General features: G+C 41.5%; 1 protein-coding gene across 1 annotated transcript in view; it reads left to right on the top strand.

Moving 5' to 3' along the window:
- Window positions 1-14,095: 14,095 nt before the first annotated feature.
- Window positions 14,096-17,550, top strand: part of LOC140492094 (uncharacterized) — a 37,761-nt gene continuing 34,306 nt past the window's right edge. The window contains exon 1 of the mRNA XM_072590826.1: window positions 14,096-14,280. The gene's annotated coding sequence lies outside the window, so the exon portion shown is untranslated. The remainder of the gene's footprint in view (window positions 14,281-17,550) is intronic.

Raw genomic sequence — 17,550 nt, forward strand, 5'->3', positions numbered from 1 at the left:
TGTTAATTTCAGTTTGGTCATTGTCAGTTTCAGTGCAGACATTGTCAGTTTCAATGTCTGCGTGGAAGTCCATTGCTGTGGTAATGGGCGCTAATTGCTCTTCCTGAGAAGGATGATTCCTGCAGCCCTGGCTATTAGCACTTTGTATTGAGACCGTATCAAACAGTTAGCATTTCATCAAAGGTGTTGGCTGGACCCAGACACTTCGGCAGGCAGTGTATGCTACTCATCTGTATTCTTTCCCCCACCCACCGTAAACTAATCAACTAGGTTGTGAGTACATTGTGCTGGCATTCTGGTGGCTCCAGGCAGTGTCTGCTGTCTCTCTCCACATTGTGTTCCTGTGGCCATCTTGTGTGTCCGTGTGCCTAGTGTCACCCCGCCCCATGACATCTCCCACTTCACTTTTGTGGTCAAGGAGGCAACTTCAGAGATCTCCTGCAGACCACCCAATTTACATGTAGAGGTAGGTCATCCCTAGGAGCTGCCAATTTCGTTGGGGGCTCTTCCATGGTGACACTTGCTGTTGATCAGTAGTGCCTTACAGCAGAGCTTTAAACACCTGAGGCCCACACAGAATACCAGCATGAGTGCAATGAGGAGAACTAGCCTGTGTGCCAAATAGGGTCACCAAGATTTACCTATCAACCAATTTAGCCAGCTGTCTGTAATTGTGGCTCCCTGTTGAAAATTGTTTAGCTGGTCTTGGATATTATTGATGGCTTCTGTAATGTTGGAAGCGGCACCAATAACATGGGTGTTACAATTGTTACCAATAATTGTATAAACTCCCCCTTGCTGTGCTATTTGATAATCCACTGCGTAATGTGTCTGCTGTTTGTAGAGTCTGAGTTCAGCCAACTCTGCATTAATTGCTTCCAGAGCTTTTGAGGTATTATTGTCTAAGATAGTCAGGCCACATAGAAGGTAATTTCACTTTTTAGTGCTGATGACCCCTGCTGCACCCCCTAAAGATAGAGATGCCAAGAATCCATATTCCAGTGATGTCCCCAAAGTGGTGGACAGACAGCACAGAACTCCTGACTGATGGAGTGGGTCCTTTTTATCCTGTTTATCAATTACAGATTTCCGCATCCCTTTTAAGTGGGCGCTTAATTCTATCACATACTGCCAAATTTTGTCTTTTAGTGGACCCATATCAGTGCCACCTGTGATTATTGTCTCTGGCAATTGCATTGCTCGTTCGGTCATTAATTCATATGGTGTTAGCCCGGTTGCCTGATTCGTGGTGGCTCTTAACTTCATTAGTATGGCTGGCAGCCCCTCAGCCCATGATCTGCCTGAGCTTGGCACAGCCTTAGCTAAAGTATTTTTGAGCGTTCTATTCATTCTCTCTACCATCCCTGAGCTCTGGGGATGATAGGAAATGTGAAATTTTTGTCTAATGCCGAGTAATTGAAGACAGTCTTCCTGACCTTGCCTGTAAAATGCGTCCCTTGGTCGGAATCGATCTGGAGGGGTACCCCCGACCTTAGATTACCTCCTCTGCTAATATTCTGGCTACAGTGGTCACAGTGCAGCTTTTGGTTGGGAATGCCTCTACCCATCGGCTGAATTGGTCTATGATGACCAGGAGTATGTTTTCCCATGGGAAGGTAGTAGTGGCCCTGGAAACTCTATCTGAAGGTGTTCCCAGGGTCCCCTAGGTCTGGGCTGGTGTCCCATCCTAACTTTTATGGTTCTCCCTGGGTTATGTTGTGCACAAGGCATGCATCTGCGGCAATACTTGGCCATGTCTCTTCCCCTTCCCTCCCACCACCACTGTCTCCCTAGGCTTGCTATCATGGCCTCTCTACCTGTATGGGAGAGCCCATGGTGCAGTTCAAGCAATGTGTTCTGTATACATGCTGGTGTTACCACCTTGTCTGCTCATCTCCAGATACCATCGTCCCCTTTGAATGCGTCCTGCAGTTTCCATTGCTCTCTTTCTTATTGCAGGCTGTCCTCCTGTGGCTGTTGAATGTGGATAGTGTCTTTTGCTAATTCAATAATGGCTATTGCAGCCTCGTCAATGGCTTCTAGATATTGGGCTTTCAGAGCTGCTCGGTCTGGTGCCTGGTTTCCTTTGAATTTTAGCCAACTTGGACTCTCTTTTGTTGGATCCTTTTGATGGGCTTCTATTTTTATTATTGCAGCCTCTTTTGGCTGTTCACTGGCACGCAATAGTGCCTGAATTCTTAATTGGTATCTGATAGGGGTTCCCCCTGCAGTGGTGAACCCTCTTCTGCCCCCATGCCACCATGTAGTCATGGACTACACTGAAGGCATATTGACTGTCTGTATATATATTCACGATTTTTCCTTTTGCTAGTTCTAGTGCTTTGGTGAGTGCTAACAGTTCTGCTACCTGTGCGGACTGACTTCCACTAATCCTTCCAGACATAACTGTTTCTAACGTATCATTTACCAAAGCCCATCCTGTTCGGGGCTATCCTGCTACGTATTTTTGTGACTCGTCCATGAAGAGGGTCTCCTCGGCTGTGTCTGGGGGCGTATCTTTTACTTGTCCCCTATCCTCATCCCCATCTATATCCCCACAGTTGTGCAGTTTCCCTGCATCTAGAATTCCTTCAGCTGGATTTTCTCATGTATCCCTAACTATTACCATGGACTGACATGGGGGTAAAAGAACTGCATTCCACTTTGCCCTTCTCATTTTAGAGACAGCCCTCACTTTCCCTGTGTTTAGCATCTCTACTGGGGTGTGTTTAGTGTGAACGACGACATTCCCTGCCATTACTATGGGCTCGCTAACCCTAGCAGCCCAAGCAGCACAGTCTAAGGCTGATATGCACCTGGGCAACCCAGTGACTCCTAGCCTGTCTATAGTTGTGTAGTACCCTATGGGCCTTCTCCTACTACCATGGTCTTAGGTGACCACTGCGGAGTAAAATCCTCCTTCATTATTACAGTGAATATGAAAATCCTTGCTGGGATCTGGCAGCCCTAGCCTGGGGGCTGGTATGAGACAAGTTTTAAGGTGACTGTATGCCTCATCCTGTTCTGGCCCCCAGGCTACAGGTTCGTAGGCAGGCTTGCCTCCTTTAATTAATCTCTAGATAGGTTCAGCCAATTTTGCAAACCTATCCCCAAGATAGCCCCAAGACCTTTCTGACCCCCCTGACAGTGGCAGGTCAGGGCATCTGTTAGATTGCCTTCTTGCGGTTGTTGGGCATTTCTTTGAGTCCCTGGGATATGAGGCGTCCCAGATATAAGACTTATGTTTTGCTAATTTGTACCTTTGTGAGGCTAATTTTTAATCCGGTGGTTGCCAATTCCTGCAATACTAGACACAAAGCTTCCTGGTGTCCTGACTCAGACTCTGAGGCAATTAGGATATCATCTACATAGTGGAGGGCAGTGCTACTCTCTGGTAAATCTACTCTCTTCAGAATGTCACTCATCACTCTGTGAAAAATAGTGGGGCTGTTGTGGAACTCTTGTGGCAGGTGAGGCCACTTATACTGCCTGTCCCTTACTGTAGAAGCAAATTTATTCTGGGATTCAGGGTGTAGCGGGATAGACCAGAATCCTTTGGCTCTGTCTAAAACAGGAAATATCTTGTAAAATGGTGGAGGGATCTGCTACAATGGGGTGCAATTTGGGGGTGACCTTGTTTAATCCTGTATAATCAATAGTGAACCTATAGCTCCCATTAGGCTTTATTACTGGCCACGTCGGGGAACTAGTTGTTCTTGTGGTTGCTTTCAGGATTCCCTGACTCACTAGTCTTTTCACTATCTCCACAACTGCTTTTTCTGCTTTAGGTTTTATTGGGTATTGCCAGACGGGCTTATGATTTGGTCTGGATTATCTTATTGGGTCTATGTGAACTAGACATGTACCTAACTTTGTTTCTACCCATGCTCTTTGTTTCTACCCCCTTTTCGAGGTTCCAGTCCCTACTGGTGCTTGTAGCCACTTTAATGGTCTCAAGGTGACTTGTAAGTTTCCCAATCTTGGTCTTTCGACTGTCCTGTCTGGGCCAATTATAGGGGGAGATTTTAATTGTATTATTGACCCAGAAATGGATAGGATACCTAGGAGCACTGCGGGCATATCTCTGAGATCTAGGCAACTAGTGGATCTGAACAAGGAGCTAGGACTAGTAGATGTGTGGAGGTGTCTTCATCCCCAGGGTAGAGACTTTACTTTCTATTCTATTCTATGTTTTTTGTCCCCTTGACCTTTTTGAATTCGATACTGTCTTGTAAAATAGGTAATATAACTATTTCTGATCATGCCGCAGTATAAATGGAAGTTAAGACTAGGGATGATGGGATAGGCCCCCGGCATTGGCATATAGATCCTTTCTTATTGAAGGATAGCAAATTTATAAAGTATTTTTTGCAGGAATTCAAAACCTTCTGGGATATCAATTCAGGTATGGCTTATAACCCTTCGATGATGTGGGAGACCACTAAGGCATACGTGCGAGGCTTGGTCATCTCATATTCTGTGACCCGGAAAAGACAAAAGGGAGAGCAATAGTGCCTGCCCAAGGCTCACCTGAAGGCAGCTGAAATTGTGTATGTTGATAAGCCCTCCATTACTAAGCTACAGAGGATCACAGCCTTTAGGACAGCCTTGAATACCACACTTATTCAAACAGCAAAGAGGGAAATATTATTCACGAAGCAGAGATTATTTGAATATGGTCACAAGCCTGGCAGGTATCTAGCATACCTTGTCAGAAAGAAAAAAGCTCCCCAAGCCATTATGTCCACTAAAGAAAGTGCTGGTACCCTGGCTTGAGATTGTAAAAAGATTAATACAGCCTTTAGAAAGTTCTATTTTGAATTATATAAGTCGCAGGACTGTGAGGATAGAACTAGGAAGATGGAGTCTTTCTTTAAAGACCTCGGGCTGAACCTCGGAGTACGAGTTGATCTTGAATGCCCCATTGACAACCCAGGAAGTGGTTAGGCAGCTTCAAATGGCAAAGCACCTGGGCCAGACGGATTCCAGGTTGAGTTCTATAAAGAATTTATAAGGGAACTGGCCCAGGCCACTCATAAATAGGTACAATATTCACATAGTCAGGGCTGCCTCCCGCCTTCATTGAGAGAAGCAAATATTTCTCTCATTCTTAAGAAGGGAAGTGCCCCAGAAGATTGCTCTTCATAGAGACCCATATCCTTGTTAAATGTGGATTTTAAAATTCTTTCAAAAATGTTAGCATTAAGACTGGAGAGGGTTTAACCATTTATTATAAAAGAGGACCAGACGGGGTTTATAAAGGGTCGCAGGTCAACTAATAACATTAGAAGGGTCTTAAATATGATACAAGCCTGCCAACAGGGAACAATACTGGGTTTAGTTGTCTCCCTAGATGCAGAGAAGGCATTGATTGGGTAGAATGGTCATATCTTTTTAATATGCTAGAACGGTTCGGTGTTGGAGAGGTCTTTACTAAATGGGTTTCAGTTTTATATAATGATCCCAAAGCAGCAGTGATCACCATCGGTTTAAGTTCAGATAGTTTTAGTGTTGGCAGAGGCTGTTGCCAGGGATGTCCTCTCTCACCATTAGTATTTACACTACTGATTGAACCACTCGCGGAAGCTATATGAACTGACCCTAATATAACGGCTCCGAGGGTTGGATCGGTCACAAAATTACTCTCTATGCGGATGATTCCTCCTTTTCTTAAGTGATCTTTTGACATCTGTGCCCAGCTTAATTCAAGTGGTCAATCTATTCAGTACGTTCTCAGGTTACAAAATCAATTTTATGAAATCGGAGACCATGCTGTTGGGAGGCCCTGCCAGTATATCTAATTTACCAGATGGACCTTGTTTTCCCTTTCAGTAGTCACTAGAAGGTTTTCTGTACTTAGGTATTTTTATTACTCCAATATTTGGTCAGCTATATAAAGCCAATTATGTGTACTTGTTAGAGAAAATAAGGCAGGACCTTCAACGCTGGGGAGATCTCCCAATATCCTGGGTAGGCAGAGTAGCCTTAGTTAAGATGAATATTCTATCTTGTCTTCTATATCCTATGAGATTGCTCCCCTTGATGCTACCGAGACAGGTGCTGCGTAAACTTTACCGCTGGCTCGGCTCAGCTCCTTTATTTGGAATCATAGATGGCCCCTTATCAAATTAGAAAAGCTGCAGCTTCCACAAGTATGGGGAGGACTGGACTTTCCAGATTTCAGCAGGTACCAATTGAACTCCTTATTATCTTATGTAGCTGATTGATTGTGGGTCACAAGAGACCCAATCTGATTAGATATTGAGACCTCCCAAGCAAAATGTCCCCTCATCAATCTATTATTTATGGACAAGATGAGAGTTATTATGGACTATTGTAAAAACCCTATTGTACTAAATACAAACAAAGCCTGGAGGATAATGCGACAAGATGAGGGTAACCTGCAAAAAACCTCCCCTTATATTCCCATAGTGGGAACATCGGGATTTCAATCAGGGTTTGTAATTCACTTTGGGCTGTGAGTCTGTTCCTCCTCTTGTAACGGGCGCTAAGTTATACTCTTACACTGTTTGTCCAACAGAGGGAGCGGTTGGTCCCTGCTGCGTGGTTTCGTAGGAGAGTCAAACTCTCTTTCCTCCTGTACTTTTTGTAATCTTTGTTCTAGCTCCTTTATTCTGTCCTCCAGCTCCTCAATTCATTCTTGGCTGTCTGCTAGTGGAGGCGCCTACTTATTCAATTAGGCCTGCTAATTGGTACACTAACATTACCCCTATCTTTTTAGTTTTATTTTGTTTTTGGTTATCTATCACTCTCTCTGTTGTGCTAAAGTCTGGGATGGATCCCAACCATTTTTCTTAAATTTGCTCTGTCAACCCTTGTCTGTCTGTCTTGTATTTCTCAATAAGGGAACCTGTAGTATTCTCCTTAAAACTTTGATCTATTGTTGAGCAGATTGTGTACCCCCGGATCCTACCAACAGTAAAGTGTTCCAAACCAGTGGGGACTTCTCTACCCCCTGGCAAATAATACTGTCCCAACACCACTTGTATGGTCGTAGCAGCCTCCAAGCAAGGTGTGCTCTCTACCGGTGGGACTTCTCTACCCTCCCAGCCACTACGACTAGTCAGTTGGCTGGAAATGCTGGGTCAATAGGGTGTGCTCTCTACTGGGACTCCTCTACCCTCCTGGCCACCTCTACTGATCCAACACCTCCCAATAGGCCCAGAAACCTACCTCTAGCGCGTGTGCTCTCTACCAGTGGGACTCTTACCCTCCCAACCACCGCCACTATTCAAGCTCTGTCATTCTACTATGGACTGACAGGGTATCACAGTTAGTCACAGTGTCCACGCTCCCCACCTTGGTAATGTGCACTCCACTGAGGTTTGGCTCTTGGTCAGAGTGATCAGCTCCTCTCCTTCACCACATTGGAAATTACAAATACAAACAGCACCCAATCTTTAACTTAAACTCTAACTGGACTTTGTGTTGTTTGACCCTACAGAGTCCAATGTTACCTGACTTTGCCACTTGTGCTTCACAACTCCTAGTGCCCTAAATGATGTAAAAACAAGACAGTAAGGAAGATTTTACAGATACAAAACAGTATGGTGAGGTCACACGTAGTGTGATATGAACCAAAGATCACAGTTGAGGCCGTTTTCATGGATATGGAACTTAGCTTTCAGTTTCTGTTCAGTGATTCTGCATTGTGTATCTCTTGGAGGACGCTTACCCGATGATTGGTGGCTGAATATCCTTGACCGCTAAAGTGATCCCTGACTGGGTGGGAACATTCCTGTATCGCAATTGTTGCACAGTGTCCATTCATCTGTTGTCATGGCATTGCATGGTATTGCCCACATACCATGCCTCAGGGCATCCTTACCTGCAATGTATGCAGTAGATAACACTGGCCAAGTTGCATGAGTACCTGCTGTGTATGCAGTGGATGGTGTTCCCACATATGATGGTCGTCTCCATGTTGATGATCTGGCATGACTTGCATAAGTTGTTGTGGTAGGGTTGTGTGGTGTTGTGGTCAATGTTGTCCTGAAGGGTGAGACCATGCAGACCATCTGCTGTGCTGCTGTCTTGCTCTTCTTTCATTCTTGTGAGAGATGATTGTAGAGATAAATCCATCATCTGCTGCAGCCAGAATCTTCCTTCCTAAGAAGAGGTTTAGGCTGATTTAACTTGTGACAGTCTCCCACAGACCCGGATCTCTGATGGTGTGCAGCCACTCAGTTCTGAGTTTAAAGCTGGACTGCACACCACAATCAAGGAAATGAATAGACAACACAGTATGTGTGTGCTCACTTTGATCAGAGATGGGTTAATTCTACAACGCAATCCCAGCACCCATGAAATCAGCCAAATCCTGATTTTGGCATCAATCTCTTACTAGCTCATGGGGAGGGGTGGTGGGACCTGGAAACGTAATGAGGAAAGAGAGCAATCTGAGACTGATGCAATTGGGAAAAGCAGTAAGCCAAACAATGAGGGCACAAAGTAGAAAATGAGGTAGGACTGATAAATTAAACTGCATTTATTTCAATGCAAGAGGCCTAACAGGTCAGGCAGATGAACTGAGGTCTTGATTGGGAAAATGGGACTGGGAATTCATTGCAATTACAGAGATGTGGCTCAGGGGTGGACAGGACTAGCATGTTGATGTTCCAGGATATAGATGATACAGGAAGGAAAGAAAAGGGACCAAGACAGGAGGGATAGGATAACATTACAGCTATACTTAGGGAGGATATTCTTGGGAATACATCCAGGGAAGTTATTTGGGTGGAACTGAGAAATAAGAAAAGGATGATCACCTTATTGGGATTGTAGTGTAGTCCCCTTCCCCAATAATCAGCAGGAAATTTGAGAAACAAATTTGTAAAGAGAGCTCAGTTATCTGTGAGAATAATAGGGTGGTAATGGTTTGGTGATTTTAATTTTCCAAACATAGACTGAGACTGCTATGGTGTTAAGGCTTGGATGGAGGGGAATTTGTTAAGTATGCACAAGAAAGTTCTCGGATTCAGTATACGGATGTACCTACTAAAGAAGCTGCAAAACTTGACCTACTCTTGGGAAATAAGGCAGGGCAGGTGACTGAGGTGTCAGTGGGGGAGCACTTTGGGGCCAGTGACCATACTTCTATTAGTTTTAAAATAGTGATGGAAAAGGATAGACCAGATCTTAAAGTTAAAGTTTTACATCGGGGAGGATGGCCAATTTTGACATTATTAGGCAAAAACTTTCAAAAGTTGATTGGGGCTAGGTGTTTGCAGGTAAAGAGACTTCTGGAAAATCGGAAGAGTTCAGAAATGAGATAACAAGAGTCCAGAGACAATATGTTCCTGTTAGGGAGAAAGGCAAGGCAGGGAATGCTGGATGACTAGAGAAATTGAGGTTTTGGTCAAGAAAAGGAAGGAAGCATATTAGATTAGATTACTTACAGTGTGGAAACAGGCCCTTCGGCCCAACAAGTCCACACCGCCCCGCCGAAGCGTACCCACCCATACCCCTACATCTACCCCTTACCTAACACTGCGGGCAATTTAGCATGGCCAATTCACCTGACCTGCACATCTTTGGACTGTGGGAGGAAACCGGAGCACCCGGAGGAAACCCACGCAGACACGGGGAGAAAGTGCAAACTCCACACAGACAGTCGCCTGAGGCAGGAATTGAACCCGGGTCTCCGGCGCTGTGAGGCGGCAGTGCTAGCCACTGTGCCACCCACTACTAGCCACTGTGCCACCGTCAGGTATAAACAGCAGAGATCGAGTGAATTCTTAGAAGAGTATAAAGGCAGTAGGAGTATACTTAAGAGGGAAATCAGGAGGACAAAAAAGGGACATGAGATAGTTTTGGCAAATAGGGTTAAGGACAATCCAAAGGCATTCTACAGATACATTAAGGACATAAGGGTAACTATGGAGAGAATAGGGCCTCTTAAAGATCAGCAAGGCAGCCTATATGGGGAACTGCTTGAGAAGGGTGAGATACGAAACAAGTGTTTTGCATCAGTGTTTACTGTGGAGAAGGATATGCAAGATTTAGAATATAGGGAAATAGATGGTGACATCTTGGAAAATGTCCATTTTTACAGAAGAGAAGGTGCTGGACATTTTAAAATGTATAAAGATGGATAAAACCCTGAGATCTGATCAGGTGTGCCCTAGAACTCTGGGAAGGGAGAGAAGAGATTGCTGGGTCTCTTGCTGAGATATTTGTATCATTGATAACCACAAGTGAGGTACTGGAACACTGGAGTTTGGCTAATGTGGTGCCACTATTTATAAAGGTGGTAAGGTAAAACCAGGGAAGTATAGACCGGTGAGCCTGACATCGAGGGTTGGGTAGTTGTTGGAGGGAATCCTGAGGGACAGGATTTACATGTATTTGGAAAGCCAAGAACTGGTTAAGGAGGATAGTCAACATGACTTTGGGAAATCATGTGGGAAAGAAGTGACAAAGAGGATTGATAAGGTCAGAGTGGTGGATGTAATCTGTATTGACTTCAGTAAGGCATTCAACATGGTTCCTCATGGTAGACTGATTAGCAAGGACAGATAACATTGAATACAGTAAGAACTAGCTATTTGGAATGCTTGCCTTTATTGGTCAGTGCACTGAGTATAGGAGTCGGAAGGTAATGTTGCGACTGTACAGGACATTGGTTAGCCCACTTTTGGAGTATTGCATGCAATTCTGGTCTCCCGCCTATCAGAAGGATGTTATGAATCTTGAAAGGGTTCAGGAAAAATGTATGAGGATGTTACCAGGGTTGGAGAGTTTGACCTTTAGGGAGAGACTGAATAAGCTGGGGCTATTTTCCCTGGAATGTTAGAGGCTGAGGGGTCACCTTTTAGAGGTTTATTAAATCATGAGGGACATGGATAAGGTAAATAGGCAAGGTATTTTTCCTGGGGTGGAGAGTCCAGAACTAGAGGGCATAGGTTCAGGGTGAGAGGGGGCAAGATATAAAAGGGTCCTAAGGGGCAACAGAGGGTGGTGCGCGTATGGAGTGAGCTGCCAGAGGTGGAGGCTGGTATGATTACAATACTTAAAAGACATCTGGATGTGTATATTTAGAGGGATATTGGCCAAATGCTGGCAAATGGGACTAGATTAGGTTAGGATATCTGGTTGGCATGGATTAGTTGGATCCAAGGGTCTGTTTCCGTGCTGTACATCTCTGTGACTCTAAATTGTCTTTTTTTCTCTGACTGTACTTTCTCACATATTTAAGCTCAAGAAACATTCGTTGACAGGAATTTAGTGTTAATTTGTTGATGGGATGTGAGCATCATTGCTAAGATCAGCATTTGTTACACATTCATAATTAGAAACAAAAACAATAAAAAATGTTAGTCGTAAAAAGCCAATTGGCCTATCATGTCTACTTTCTCATTCAACATGACCATGGCTGATCTTTACCACAATCCCAATCATTACATCAAAGCCATACTCCTATATTCTCCCTATACCCATTGACACTTTTAGCCTCTATAACATGTATTTCTTTCTTAAACACATCCAGTGATTTGGCCTCCACATCCTTCTGTGATAGAGAATTCCACGGTCTCACCACCCTCAAGTGAAGAAATTTTTCCTTTTTCAGTTGGAAATTGCTTACCTTGAATTTTGAGAATATGACCATTTTCTTGACCTCCTAGCCATGGAAAACATCATCCTTAGTCTGTCCAGCCCCGATAGAATTTTATATGTTTCAATGAGAACCGCTCTCATTTTTCTAAACTCCACTGAATACATGCATAGTTGACCCAATCTCTGATTATACACCAAATGTGCAATGCTAGGAATTAGTCTGGTGAATCTTCATTGCACTCCCTCTATAGCAAAATGCACACAATACGACAGGACTAATATTACCAAAGTCCTTGTACAGATGAGTAAGACTCCTTGCTCCTTTATGCTTGCCTCTTGATATGAAGGCAAATGTACTTGTTTTGCTAACTGCTTGTTGGCTGCAGATTATTAGGTCCTGTGGATTTATTAACAATATTTTTTCAATTCCTCCTTCCAATTAGGCATAAGAACATAGGAGTAAGAGTAGGCCATTCAGCTCCTTGAGCCTGTTCCACTTTTCAATAAGATCATGGCAGATCTGTGGCCTAACTCCATATAGCTGCCTTTGGCCCATATCCCTTAATACCTTTGCTTCACAAAATAATTTCACAGATTTAAAATTAACAATTGATCCTCTATCCATTGCCATTTGTGGAAGAGAATTCTAAGCATCTATTATCCTTTGTGTATAGATGTGTGATTTAACATCACTCCTGAATGGTCTGACCTTAATTTTTAGATTATGCCCCCTAGTTCTAGAATCCCAACCAGTGGAAATAGTATATCTTTATCCACCATATCATTTCCTGGTAATATACTGAATACTTCAATCAGGTCACCCCTTATACTTCTAAATTCTAGAAAAAGCTTACGTAATTTGTGTAATCTCACCTCAGAACTTAACCCTTGAAGTCCAGGTATCGTTCTGGAAAACCCCTGTTGTACTCTCTCCAAGGCCAACTCTTGCTTCCCTGCATTCCTAAAAAGTATCAGTGTCCTCTTCTGTGAAGATAGAACTAATGTAGTTGTTTAATTACACTATAATTTCCTTATTCTCCATGACCAATTCTCCCATTTCAGACTGTAAGGTTTTCATGTTCACATTTCTTTTCTTTCTACATACATATACAAGCTCTTACAATTCGCTTTTATGTCCCATGAGACTTAATCTCATACTTAATCAACATCTTGGTCCTCCTTTTCCAAACTCTACACTGATCCTGGTCCATAGATTTGTTGCTTTTTCTAGGAACTTCATATAACTTCTTTAATTTGTTTTGTTTGACATTGTTTAGCCACCATACCTGGTTTGTTCTTTCACTCAGGAGCAATGTATAATTGTTTCAATGCATTTGATGCTTAAATATTACTTACTGCCTATCCACTGTCAATTTAATGATGTCACCAAGTCTATCACAGCCAAGTCATCCCTCAAAGCAATTTCCTTTGCTTAGATCTGGGATCCTAATTTTGTACAGGAGTACTTCACTTTCTACCCCAATGAAAGGTTCAAATTTTCCAAAAGGACTTTTCACAACAAGATCATTAATAAATCCCTTCTCATTGCACAAACTAAATCCAGGAAAATCTTTTCTCTAGTTCATTCCCCATTATATTGGTCTAAAAATCCTCTTTTCCACATTCCAGGAATTTTCCATGAGAAAATGGTGATGTTCTATTGAATATCTGCAATCCATCTGGTGTCAATACACCCACAATGCTGTTAGAATGGAAAGACTGGAATTTTCACCCAGTGACATTGGAGGAATGGCAAAGTGGTTCAAATTCAGGGCAATGTATCAATTAGAGGGGAACTTAAAGGTATAGGTGTTTACTTGCATTAATATGTGTTTCTAGTGGTGTATCTTATAGATAGTATACACTACTGTAGCTGTGTGTTGGAGGGAATGAATGGTTGCAATCATACAGTACCTGTAGTTGCTTCAGCTGAAGCATATGCTTTATATAAGTTGATCAGATTTCTTTAAATAATATTAATAAAAGGTTCATCAGATCTACATGCAATTGAAGCAGCAATGCTATAATAGGGACTGCTGTCAGTGTTTATCTTAAAGATAAGCTCAAAACCACACTGATCAGAATGTGGAACCAGGAGGTGGAATCACCTTTCTCTTACCTGCATTGCAATTCTATAGGCATCTGATAGATAAAAATAATTTTGCAACAGCTGTGATATAATGTAGCTTTGACAACTAAATACCATTTAACAACAATTCAAAGTTGAAATTGTTTGCTGAGCGGGTTTGCAAAGTAACCCTCTGCAGATATTTTCAAACAACTTGGCAAACAAATGGTATATGAATGCTGGAATCCCTTATTTATAGCTCTTCTAGAAAACATGTAAATGCTATTTTTAGCATCTCTGAGCAGGAGAAACCTAAAGTGGTAAGTGAAATATGAACAATCCACTTGTGCTGTCAATCATGAACTTTGTTTTATTTTTAGATTGAACAGTGGAAGCAGTTGGCATATTTTCAGCATGCATTTATGAAGACCATTCTCTATTGAACTGGGGAAAAAGATTGCAAATTAATCTCAATTTTGGTATAAGTGCACACCTAGGTTTGTGCATATTTGGATTTGGCTTTTAGCTGCATTTTGTTATTACTTAGGCTCAAGTTTAACTGACCTCCATGTACTAACTGGTGTGCATTTGGCTCAGGCCCTTACTTTACATTCAACATGATCAGAAATGTGAACGTAAGTCTATATTTTAAAAATCCTGATAAATTTTCTTCTTTTGTTTAAGTACCACTATTTTGTTTCTCCTCCTGTGCTTGATTATGCTGCTCAGCAACTGTTAAATTTGCTGTAATCTAAAACAATTACCTCAACAAAGGGGAAAAGTTGGAAGAGCACAGCAGTTCAGGCAGCATCCAAGTAGCTTCGAAATCAACGTTTCGGGCAAAAGCCCTTCATAGGGCTTTTGCCCGAAATGTCAATTTCGAAGCTACTTGGATGCTGCCTGAACTGCTGTGCTCTTCCAGCACCACTAATCCAGAATCTGGTTTCCAGCATCTGCAGTCATTGTTTTTACCAAAAAGGGAAAAGTTACCTCATGTAGTGGCTGCACCTAATTTTTTTTAAGATAGCAACCATTTTGCAGCAATTCAACTGTCAAGAATTGGGAGGAATAATTGTCTTAAACATTCTGAAACTACCAACATAATGTGATTTGCATATTGTTAGCTAAATTATTAATTGTGCTTATTTGGAACAGAAATTAGCTTAGTAAAACAGTGCTCTCTTGATAGGGTAGCCTGATAAGTAGAGACATTAAGGTTTTCTACTTTATGACTAGAAACAATCATTGGAGCAATGAAATATTGCACAGAAATTTCTCAGTCTGATTGTCAAACATAAATATTGGAATTAAAAACAAAACCTTCCATCCTCTGTAGAGAATGGATATGGAAAATAATTGAAATTCAATTGGCTGTTGATTGTCTTACTGGTCTTAGAGTAAAAGGAATGTTATCTGAAAAAAGGCAGCAGTTCAGCAGCCACAACAACAATAGAAATAGTGTACAAAATGAGGGAAAAATGAAAACTGCTTAAATAAGAATAGGAAAGACAAGAAAGATAACATGGAATAAAAGAAATATCGCAGAAGTATTGTATACTAATATCGAATATGTAGTGTTTATTTCTGTCAAATTATTTCCTTATTGTTCTGCTTCTGAGTCTGTTCAATTAACTATAGTGTTCCATAGCTTTGATATAATTGTGTTTGGTTTGAAGACTGACAAAGTGTGCAAGGTTGTTTTGCAGTTAGTGTGAAAACATAGGAAACATTCAGAATAAAACACAAAACAGCAGATACATTCTGAGGAAATACCTGAGGCCTATATGACTAAAACATGTTTTCTTTTTTCTCTTACAAAGGTTGTCATAAGATGACACACCTAAGCAACCTGACAGTTTGGTCTCCTCCCATATGTATTGAGGACGTGCAATTGATATATGCAGAATAAATACTATTTACAATAGTTTGCAACAGAGCAAACAGGTTTTCCTTGGGAAGCAAGGAATGAAATAATTTGTTTTTATACATCACCATTCATGATATTTCAAAACATTTCACTGCCAATTAAAAGCTTTTGAATTATAATGTGGGGAAACATGCAACAAACATGCACATAAGGTCAAACAACCAGTAATGTTGATTATTAGATGTTGATTGAAGAATAAATAATGGCTAAGGCACTATTTTTTTAATAGTACCACTGGACCTTTTGTATCCACATTAGAAGCCAGATAGGACTTTGAGTTAGCGATTCATTTGACAGAAACCACCACCAACTGTGCAGTACTCCCTCATTTTAGTCTGAAGTATTGTCAGAGGTTATATACTTATGTTGCTAGAGTAGAATTTGAACCCATATCATTGAACTGAAAAAAATGAGAGGAGCCACCTGGGTTGATACACGAGTAAAACAAATTTCAGGTAATGAGGTGTGCATCAGTATTAAAGTTTACTCCCCCTGAACATTGGCCGTTACATAGATTAGATTACTTACAGTGTGGAAACAGGCCCTTCGGCCCAACAAGTCCACACCGACCATCCGAAGCGTAACTCACCCAAACCCATTCTCCTATCTTTACCCCTTCACTTAACACTACGGGCAATTTAGCACAGCCAATTCACCTAACCTGCACATTTTTGGATTGTGGGAGGAAACTGGAGCACCCGGAGGAAACCCACGCACCACACGGGGAGAATGTGCAAACTCCACACAGAGAGTCGCCTGAAGAGGGAAGTGAACCTGGGTTTCTTGGCGCTGTGAGGCAGCAGTGCTAACCACTGTGCCACCATGCAGTGTCCAGAATTTTAGAATATCTACAGAAATCTGAGAACATTCATTAATATCTTCACCCTGGTGTCAAGAAAGAAATGCAATCTGTTGAGGTCACAACATATAGTGATTAAATTTGATATTTATATGAATATTATATATATGTATATATAAAATATATATGAATACAATGCTGAGATGATAAACTGTTCACTTTGTATTGTAATAATATGATTATAACATCCACGTGCTTACCTTTTCTTTCTGGATTGTTTTTCTACGGCAAATCAACTAGCAGCGTCATTTCCGTGTTTTAATTGATTTGTTGGAGCTCTTTGATGGTGAAAGGGGAGTCTAGCAAGAGACTGTGCTTGGATTTCCAGAGGGCATTTTACAAGATGCCACAAAAAAAATGTTATTGTGCAATCTAGGAGCTCAAGGAGTAGGGTTACATATTAGCATGGATAGAAGATTGGCTACCTGCCACAAAATCAAAGAATATTCTTTTTTTTTCTGATTCACAGAATGTAATGAGAGTAATTTTGCATTGTTTTGTACTGACCCTCAGCTTTTTACAATTTATATCGATGACTCGGATGAGGGCAGTGAAGGTATGGTAGCTAAATATGCAAGTGACAGGTTGAAAAGTATATTGTTAAGAAGATATAAAGGGTATGCAGAACAATATACATAAGTTCAGTGAGTGGGTAAAAATTCCAGCAGATAAAATACACAATGGGAAAATGTGAAGTTTTTCACTTTGCTGGGAAGAATAAAATAAAACTATTATTTAAACAGAGAATACAGAATTCTGAGGTGCACAGGAATCTAGGTATTCTAGTGCATATGTCACAAAAAGTTAGTACACAGGTACAGCAAATAATTAAGAAGAATAATGGATACTCTCCTATATTATGATAGGAATTGATCACAAAAGTAACAAAGTTATGCTTTAGCTATATAGGCCATTGTTGAAACAACATCCCAAATACTGTGTGCAGTTTTAGACTCCTTATTTAAGATGAAATGCATTGGATACAATTCAGAGAAAGTTCATTAGATTGATAATTGGAATGAGTGTGTTGTCTTAATATTAAAGTTGGGATGAACTGGGTTTGTTTTCACTGAAGTTTAGTAGGTGAGGGTTCACTGATTGAAGTCTGTAAGAGCCTAA

The sequence above is a fragment of the Chiloscyllium punctatum genome, chromosome 20 (assembly GCF_047496795.1).
Source record: "Chiloscyllium punctatum isolate Juve2018m chromosome 20, sChiPun1.3, whole genome shotgun sequence".
Taxonomy (NCBI): domain Eukaryota; kingdom Metazoa; phylum Chordata; class Chondrichthyes; order Orectolobiformes; family Hemiscylliidae; genus Chiloscyllium; species Chiloscyllium punctatum.